This window comes from Chinchilla lanigera, unplaced genomic scaffold, assembly GCF_000276665.1.
Source record: "Chinchilla lanigera isolate Chin_1 unplaced genomic scaffold, ChiLan1.0 scaffold00001, whole genome shotgun sequence".
NCBI classification, from domain to species: domain Eukaryota; kingdom Metazoa; phylum Chordata; class Mammalia; order Rodentia; family Chinchillidae; genus Chinchilla; species Chinchilla lanigera.
The window spans coordinates 11,375,678-11,386,017 of NW_004955402.1; positions in this window are offsets into that span (position 1 = coordinate 11,375,678).

Below are 10,340 nucleotides of genomic sequence, written 5' to 3' on the forward strand. Positions count from 1 at the left end.
ACTACAGCCCTCTCAACTTGAAACTCAGCTTGGTGTTGTGTGTGAGCAGAAGTCGAAAATAAAAACAGAAATATATATAGATATATATGGAGAGAGAGAGAGATTGAAGCTGTTTGGTCTCTCTTAATCTAGGGTTATGCCATCTTTCTTCCTCATCAAAGAGTCATGGCCATTATTTCTGTAACAAAGACAGGATAACAGAAAAAAATTTAAAATATATGTAATCAAAGCTTTACATGCCTTCAGAAATGAACATCCAAAGACATAGGGAAATCTCCCTATTTTTATGCTTGTATTTGGACAGCATGGACAGTTGCTGTGTAGAAAAGAGACGGGACAGAAAGGACGAGGCCTAATGCCAACAGACCAAGTGGGAAGCCCAGCAGGGCCTGTCCGTCCAGATTTTTTTGTGGCCTATCTGTGTGACATTCCTCCCTCCTGGGTCAGGGTGGGAGCACCTTGGAATGAAGGTCTTCTGACCTGCCCACAGAGTAGTTGAAAGAATTTCTTTATGCAGAAAATGGAGGGAGGCTAGAGTACTATTTCTAGGCCTTGTGGGTTGCTTTGTGGGGAAGGCACTGTAGTTTCTATGACACATCCTGGGGAAGAGAAATTCTTGCTTACACGGCCTGCCTCCGGAGAAAGCGAAACAGGAAACAGGAGGACAGGAGAGAGTCAAAGAGAGTTTCTGATCTGAGACTCAAGGAGTGTGATCCTCTGAGCCCCAGCTCAGTCAGCCTCCAGGAGCGGGGTAGAGGCCTGGAATTCTTAACACGCAGAATTCAGTCCAGAACCAGAGCAGTGCAGAAGGAGGCCACCAAACGGTAGCTCTGGCACCTTTCAGATTTTGTTGGTAGGTGGGAGAAGACTGTAAGAAAATTATGCAGTCTCCCAGGTGGCTTAAGTTTTGTTTGCTTTGATAGATGACTGATGTTAGAGGGTGGCCTAGAGGTTGTAGCTCAGAGGCAGAGTCCTTGCCTAATACGAGCAAGGCCTTGGGTTTGATCACTGTCTTGGTTACTTTTCTCTCACTGCTGAGACAAAATACCCAAAACCCAAATTTAAGGAAGGAAAGGTTTATTTAGCTCACAGTTTGTGGAGGTTTCAGCCTGTAATCGGCTGGCTCCAAGGCAGGGTGGCATGGCACTTCAAGACAGCAAAAACAACGAGCAAAAAGGGGAGGGAGGGACAAGCCTCTTCCCGCCCTTATACTGTAAGCCAGAGACCCCCACCCAGGGGCCGTGCAGCACTCACACCATCTCTGTGCCCTCCTCCTGCACAGGCTCAGGATGAATACAAAGTAAGCACCCTGGCTCCCCGCTGACTCATATAGTTAACCTTCTAAACTTCTCACATTGACACAATGAACATCCCAGAAGGGGAAGGGCGTGTCCTTTTCACCCCAGGATGCAGAACTGCTGAGTCACTTAGCCAAACCTCTAGACTCCCCAAGTTGACACAATGTATCAACCATAACAATCACTAACACTATTTTTTTAAAAACAGAACTAGAAAACCCCTTATAAAAACAGTTACCATTTATTGAGCACTTATGCATGCCAGACATTGAGCTGATTGCTGAATCTACCCTTTTTCAAATTGAGAAATAATCTACATACCCTAAAATTGGCCCTTTTAAAGTGTACAGTTCAGTGGTCTCAACATATTCACAAGGTTGTGCAATGACCACCACCAATTCTAAAATATTTTCATCACTGCCCACAAGAAGAATTGCCCTACCCATTAGCAGTCACCACATCAAAGTATTTTAAAATCAATATCCTTTGTAACCATTGAAAGACAATTCTAAACTCTTAGTAATGATAGAAAAACTCTTCTCAAGAAAAAGCCTCCTTGGATATAGAGATGCTGCAGAGTTGCTGTCCAGCAGGGGAGAGAGTCCCTCCAGCTCTGTGGGAGATGTAACCCCGACTGCGGTTAGTAGGCGTGTGCAGGGGCGAGGGAAAGGACCGTGCTGGAATGATGATTTTGTTTGGTTCACTATTGTATCCTAAATATCTGGAACAGTGCCTGGCACATAGCCTGTGCTCATTAAATATTTGCAACTGATTTCATTCTATATCGCATACACGGTTCCATCTATATCCATTAACTGCAGTTTTTCAGATCTTGTCCCAATTTTCTGTACCTTTACTGATGTTTTTGTCTTCCTGATCTCATAGTTGCTGAAAGGCTGATTTTTAAACCTCCCATTGAAACCATGGCATTTTGTCAATTTCTCCACATAATTCTGTCCCTTTTTACTTTTGTCAATTCCAAGGCTATATTAGGCGTTGTTCAGCACCGTCACTTGGGATTCCAAACTGGAAGCAACAGAAACTGGCTTGGGCTCTTTTAAACAGCGCAGGCATCTTTTTCACCGATATTTGGAGACCAGAAACAGTACATTTAGGTCTACACAGCAAAGGCCATCGAAAAGGGAGGCTGTGCCACCAGCGCCTTGAGCAGCTTATGGCGACAAACCGCATGAGCAAAGGTGTGCCCAGGAGCCGAGCTGAGCGCTCATGGATTGCCCTGGAGGTAAGGGAGGCTGAGAACCGATAGGGAGGAATTCGGAGCTTCCTCAGTGCAGGTGGAGAAACTTCAAGCCGAGAAGCAGGTGGGGTGCTGGGCAGGACAAGCGTCTGCCACCGGCACTCGGAAGTTCATGGTTACACTGTCTCGATGTGCTTGGATCCAGACTTCACCTTTCCTGAGTTGTGTTTTCTCACGTGACTTTCCAGGCTACTTTAGGGTTGACGCTGGGCTTCACAGTATCGGGCAGGAGCCCCTACCCTGAAGTCTTTGTCTGGCTGGGTTCCTGCTCCATCTTGCTTTGCTTCACGTGGGGCAGGGTAGGGGGAAGGCTTTCTTTCCTAGACTTCCCACACCTGGTTGCTGTGAAGGACAGGTACCCCGAACAAACCGCGTAGCTCTTCCTGAATGGACCAGCACCCCTGAAAGGGACAGAATCTACCTACAGTCCACTTCTTGGGTTCCCTAAGAGGCAGTTTGGCCTGAGGGTTGGGGGAGGCCAATCCTGAGAAAGATGAACAGAAAAGGGGAAGTGGGGCTTTTATTTGTCCTGTATCTGCACCAAATATAATCCAGCTGCATATACTTCAGAAATTATTGCCTACTTCAGAGAGACACAAAGTTAGAGAAAAATACACCAAACACATGTATTTTCAAGCGCTTAGCTTATGACACAAACTATCCATGCAACTCTCCCTGGTCCGTATCCCTCCCTCCCCTGCCCAGAAGTTGCCACTACCCTAAACATATTTCTGATCATTTCCATGCATGTTTTAACATTTGAGATGAACAATAGCATCAACATGTGCTTAACATGTACTTAAGGATTTAGCTGCATTGGTAAGGGTAGCTCTGCTTCGGTCATTCTAACTGCTATATACAGTAGTATCTTTGTATGATTATGTTTTGGGTTTTGTCTTTTTCTGAGACAGGGTCTCACTATGCAGTCCAGGCTGACCTTGAACTCACTTTGCAGCCCAGGCTGGCTTCAAACTCAAAGTGATTCTCCTGCCTCAGCCTCCCAAGTGCTGGGATTACAAGGCATCCCTCCATACCCGGCCCCTCTTTGTATGACTTACCACAGTTTATTCATTCCCTTGTTGGTACATATTTAAGTGGCTTCCAGTGTTTTGCTGATAAGAAATGCTGTCAAGATATTCTTGTTTCTCTTTGTGTTTGTGTAGAAAACTCCCAAGGAAATTACTTGGATTAAGGACATGAATTCTTAGTCTTCAATTTTACTGGAAATAAGGGATTTGCTTTCAAAGTGGTTATACCCATTTATATTGCCACTAGTAGTTTCTTCCCATAGTTTTATGCTGCCCCCAGTATTTGTAATAATCCGATTGCTTTTCTTTTTTTTCTGATGAAAATGAAATATTATGCTACTGTGGGTTTAATTTGCATTTCTCTGGTGATGGTAGGATCGAGCATCTTGCCTGTATTTATTTGTCATCAGTTTCTCTTTTTTTGAATTACCTTTTCACATCATTTGTTCATTCCCCTTTTTTTGACAGGTCTTACTCTGAACTCAGACTGGTTTTAAAGTCATTATGTATCCCAGGCTGGCCTTGAACTTGCATCGATCCTCCTGCCTCAGCCTCCCAAGTGCTGGACTAATAGGTGTGCATCACCACACCCGACCTCATTTGCCCATTTCCTACTGGGTATTGTATGTTTCTTAACTTGCAGCAATTCTTTCCATATTTTGGATATTAATCTTTTGTTATAGATACTGCAAAGACTGTCTCCTTCTTTGTGGCTTACTCTTTTGCTTTATTTATAATATCATTGGTGGACAGAGTTTTTAAAATGAAATGAAATCTATAAGAAAATTTGGAATAAACAGAAAAGATTCCCAGGATCTCCAGTGGAAAGCCATGAAATGTTTAGCACTCAGTTTAGATTATTCAACGGTAGCTGTCCATTACCTGTGAGCTACTATGCAACTATTAAACTGCGGGTACTGAAAGCAATGCAAAATAATTCTCATCTTTCAACATAAAAAGTGGTGGCTAGTGGTGGCTGACTTGAGTTCTCAGCCCACAACTCTTAACTGGCCATCCCACCCCACCAGTGGAAAAAGCCAGCTTCACATCCATTTGTGAATGTCTTTCAGCATTTCTTTATTTCATAATAAGTAGGTGACAAAATTCCCATGGCTTTATTAGAACAGAATCTGAACACACCTCCTGCTCTGTTCTTTGTATTTAAAATGACTGTGGTTGTTATTGGCCCTTTGCTCCTCTGTATAATGTTTTGAATCAGCTCCTCAGGATCCTCAAAATAATCATTAGACTTTGTATTTAAATTCTATTTGTTGAATTCCCTGATTACTTTGAGGACAATGAACTTTATTAAGGTTTTCATTTTTATGGTATCTATTTATTCATTTAAAGGTGCTGGGGATCTAACCCAGGAGCTCATGTTTGTTAGGCAAGCACCGCCCATTGAGCTACATTCCCAACCCCACTTTTTAAAAGTTGTAAGTCTTTCCATCCACAAATCCATCCATAAATATGGTCACTACCTCCAGATTTCTTAAAGTGTTTATTTTCTAGAGCTTCATAAGTCTTACACATCACATAAATCTTCCACATCACTTGTTAGTTTAACTCTTACATACACTGTGTTTTTGCTATCATAAATGGTATTTTTCAGATGTTTACTGCTGATGTACAGTGATTGTTATGGTTTGTGTCTGGGTGTCCCCCCAAAGCCTCGTGCACTCATGGGGCAGGATTCTAGAGTTTGTGATTGATCCATGGTCCAATTGTGGGATTATGGGTGTGAGTGCTGCATCCACCCCGGAGGTGGGCAGCCTGCATACAATATAAGGGAGGGAAAGGGATGCTCCTCTGCTGCTCCTCCCCCTCTTGCTCTTGCTGCTTTTGCTGTTTTCTGCCGTCATGAGCTGTTGCCCTCTGCCATGTGCCACTCTGCCTTAGAGCCAGCCAAGTATGAACTGAAACCTCCACACTGTGAGCTAAATAAACCTTTCCTTCTTTAATTTTGGGCATCAGGTCTTTTGTCCCAGCAATGAGAAAAAAGTAATCAAGACAGTGATATAATTGAGTCTTGATATGTTGATTTTATATTCAGCAACCCATATATGTTCTTAAAGTTGGAAGTTTGATGTGTGATCCCTTGGCTAATTTTTAGTTCTTTGATACTAGGGACTCTTTTTTTCTGTTTTTAAACCTACCTGTGGAAGATTTTTTAAACATACTTTGCAGAGTGTCAGGCACATTGCAGACATTCCACAAATATCTGTTAAATAAATAATGGACAGATAAAAGCATCTCTGCTTGAAGAATTGTGCATTTCTCTATGATTCACAAGTTCCACATTCAGCTATTTTAGCATAATAGGATGTTTGTATTCCCTACCTTCCAATTTTATGTAGATGAAATATAATTAAAACAAAAACTTAGAATAGCCCTAAAGAAGGCTAGAAGAAATGAAATATCACAAACTGACTGGGGGGGGGGCATTGTTGCTAGGTAACTGACTTATTCCTACAGCAGTTGCTGACCCCAGGCTCATTTCCCTCCCTCCTCTTCTCATCTGATACAGCCAAGAAAAAACCACCCCAGACTGTGGAAGAGGGAGTTAGGTAGATTCCTCTGGAGCTGTCTTGGCACCAGGGTTGATGTGAGTCTGTAGAAATCTCTGGAGACAAATCATCCTACCCTTTCTGATGGGAAGGGGATCAGAGACTTTTCCTTGGGCCTGCTTCTTTTTAGTAGCCCTCAAAATAATCCTTATGCCAAAAGGGCACACTTGGGAGTGACATATTCTTCTTCACAACAAGGTCTAAAATATGCTCACCAACTGTTTTTTTCAGCAGTAGTAGGGATTGAACCCAGGACTTCATATACTAAACAAGCACTCAGGCTACATACCGAGCCCCTGCTGATGGTTCATGATGAGCTCCTGCTCCTCTCATCTCTGTCCTCCCTCACCCACATCTCAACCTAGAAGCACATCTGACAACCTCCCGTCCCGCATATCTGAGCCTCTCTGCAAAATTCCTAAGTTTTCTGTGGAGACTTTATTCTAATGCAAATGTGCATGACAGGACAGAGCTTCGCTGTTCAGGATCTCCGTCCTGTTCTCCCCAGCACTCCTCATGAAAGCAGTATCCTACTCCACCCCAGACCTCAGTCATCCCTTTGGAATGCTTGTATTCTTGCAAAGCTGAGGGAACAAATTAGATAAATAGCTCCCACGTAACTCCTTAGAGAAATTCTGAAATGGAGATGTCTAAGTGACCCTTCAGATTTCTCCAGGAAAGGATGCATGGTTGCTAGGAAACCAACAATAGGTGTTAACCACACCTAGCAGGAAAATGTTCCCAACCTAAAGCACTGTAATTATATGCAGAAGAATTTTTAGCTGCTGTTCTATTATCTTTTAAAAAGCCTATTTGACAAATATTTATGGAACATACACATACAGGAACTTGCAACGCATGGATCTAATTATATCACTCCTCAGTTGAAAAGCCCTCTACATCCTCTGCACCCACCCACCCCTAAAAATGCACAAAATGCACCCAGAGCGGCTTAATCTGACCTGTAAAGCAGGCCTCACTTTAGGCCTCCTCCAGCCTCACGTGGCTACTGTTCCCTGCACTACACACGCGAGTCTTCCTAAAACCCTTGCAAGCACAATGTCTTTTCATTCTTCAAAACATAGCTTAAAAGATTCCACTTACTCTCGGCAGAATGGATCGCTCATTGATCATCTGAGGTGCACATGCGTTCGATCAAGAAATAGTGTTGATCATGTACTGAACACATACTGCGTCCCTTCCTTCTTTATGGGCCACAGCTGGCAATTGTTTTCTGCCTGCCTCTACGGTACAGATTTCCCACTGGTGACACAACTATTGCAGATGGTAATTCTTTTATTTCATGAATTATGGTCCCTACTTAATTAGTACAGCGTGGAGGATTTTAAAATTTAAAAAGCAACTAGTAATTATCCCAGGGTGGTTTTTAAGAATTATATATGCTTTGTATAGGGTTAGCACAGTAATAGGAGATGTCTTTTTAGATCCGGGCTTTGTTCAAGTTTTATTAAATTAGGATGCTCCCAGAAGGGTTCTTCTCCAAGGAACAAGCATTGTTTGAAACTCTGTGGTATTGAAAAGCTCATTTCTAAGGAAATAAACGGCTTCAACCCTAACCCAATCTTCCAGTTAACTGCCATCAAGCCTGGATTAGTAAGATAGCCAACTTCTGGTTTTCTTTTGATATATGCTTGCAATTCACTCTAAATCTCTGTGCATACATGGGTGCTATTTTCTATAGCTCTGCACGTTGTTGCTGCCATGGATACAGTGTATCTGATGATGCCACCGATTGTGAAATCTTTCCCCATCACCTCCTTTGTATATATTTCATGGAGCTGGAGTGCATTTCTCAGCATGATCCTCAATTATAGCCAGTGGTATTGTCTGGGTGCCAACAGGAGAGCAGAAACCAATTTGGACATTTTGGAAGGAACTTAATATGAGGGGTTCATTATGTAAATAAGTGAGCAAAGGTATGAAGCCACAAAGGCTAGAAGGTCAAAGGGAAGAAGAGGAGGAGTCCAGGATTCAGCATCACCTGACAGATGTTTACAGATGCCGCTCCGGGTAAGTGCCATGAGCATCTCCTATTCTGATAATACTGAGCTTCTCACTGTTTTTCTGTTTTGGGGTCCTTGCCAGGCTACTAAGCCCGTATCATGGGAGAGTGCTTCCATGTCAATAAACTCTATATTCTTCAGCCTTGTATTCCCTTTGCATTCATTCAACACTTTAGAATCCGATCCTATACCTTCCTCCCAGGTCCTCCTGGAACATACTGCCTCAACCCTGCAGTTCCTTCAACATAGAGCCCCTTCCTCCCTTAGCAGGGCCAGCACTTCCTCTTCCAGTTTCTTGGTGATGATCAAGAGCAAGGTTAGATAGTTCAGTGGGGCCTTCTCTTCTTCCCATACCAATTGCACAGAGGCATTCATGCCACACTGACTCAGACAGGCCAGTGAGAAGTATAGTTCTGTTAGGGTTTAGACCTGAAGTGTCTCCCGAAGTCTCACGTTCAGAAGTGGGGTTCTGGAAGGTGATTAGATCATGAGAGCATTGCTGTCATCTGTGGATTAATTCACTGATGCCTCCATAGCTGAATGTGCCATCAAGCGGTGGAAGCCGGTTAGGGGAGGCAGATCTGGGGTGTGACCTCGAAGGGCATATTCTCACCCTCTGTACCTTTCCCTTGTTCTGGCTCTCTTGCTTTCTTTCTGTTTTCTGGGCGCGCTTTCCTCCAAATGCACTTTTACCACGTCATTTCTCTCTTGAAGCCGGCCAACTGCTATGTCTTATATCTAGATGTCCCCCAAAGCATCATGCGCTCATAGGTGGGGATTGGGGGAAGTGGCTGGATTATGGGTGGGTGATGCTGGTTTAGTCCATTGATTGGTTTAGCATAGTCCTGGATGTGTCAGGATGATGGACTTTCTGAAGAGAGAAGATCCGCTCTGGGCGCGGGTGGCACAAAACAAAAGGCTCGTAGCCTAGATGGAATAAAAAAGAAAAGAACAAGGAAGTCTTACTGCTTCCTGCCTGCCCTGCCATGCATTGTTTCGCCTCTGCCATGCTGCTCTAGCTTGGAGCCAGCCAACTACAGACTGAAACCTCTGCAGACGTGAACAAACTGTGAGTGAGAATAAACCTTTCCTCCTTTAACTTGTGGATGTCAGGTATTTTGTTCTTGCCAAGAGAAAGCCAGACTATGAGCCCAAACAAACCTCTCCTCCTCTAAACTGCAGGGATCAAGTGTTTTGTCCCAGCGATAGAAAAGCTGACCAGTACAAGTTCCCTGAAATAGTAGGTGGAAACAGGAGAGAGGTCTGGCCGCAATCAGAGCACTGCAGGAGTGGGATCCATGCCTCAGAGGTGAAGCTCTGTGCAGGATTATTCTCCAGCCCACTTCTGGCCCGGGCGCTCGCACACCTCCTCCAGATCCCTCTCCAGTGAGCCCTACACCATGGGGTCCTGGCAGAGCCGCTCCTCTCTTCTTCATGAAGGCTTTGGGGATAGACCAATCTTTGTTTTACTTTTAAAATTGCATTTTGAAAATAATTTCTAAGGGAAAAACATATGCTTGTACATTATCATCCGGTTCCATAGTTAAACTACTCAAGCAGTTTTCCAATTTCTCTCCAAATGATAGATGTCTTTTAACATTTAGTATTCGAATACCTGTTCATAAAAATCCATCTTAGTCCTGTTTTTGCCACATTTATACCCTACGGATTTTTCTTGGTTTGATTCAATGTTTAGTAAAACTTTCTAGTCTGTAGATATAAATAATCTCCTTTAAAATGGAAGGAAACTCTTAGTGCAGTGCAGAATTATTTGCTAGCTTGAGCCTCACTTACTCAGAAGTCATTTGCCTAAAACATTTAACAGGTACTCCTGAAAAATTCTTTCCATGTCAGGAAGATCCAAACCATCTGGTGTAAAAGGAATCTGCTAAAAGGTACCTAGGATCAAGGAAAGCAAGATAGAAAAATCAAATTTTGGTTAATAATTATACAGGACTATAAAATCCACAAATTTACTTTCCTAAAATATAATCTTCAGAAACTTTTTCTAGTTCTAAGGATCAAACCGGGCCCTTGTGCTAAGCAGTCCCTCTGCGACTGAGTTACACCACCAGTCCTAAAAATTCCTGCCCACATTGAAGCTGTGCTATTTAACCCCTTGAGCATTTTACATTCATCTTTTTATTATAAAGGCTCATAGCTAT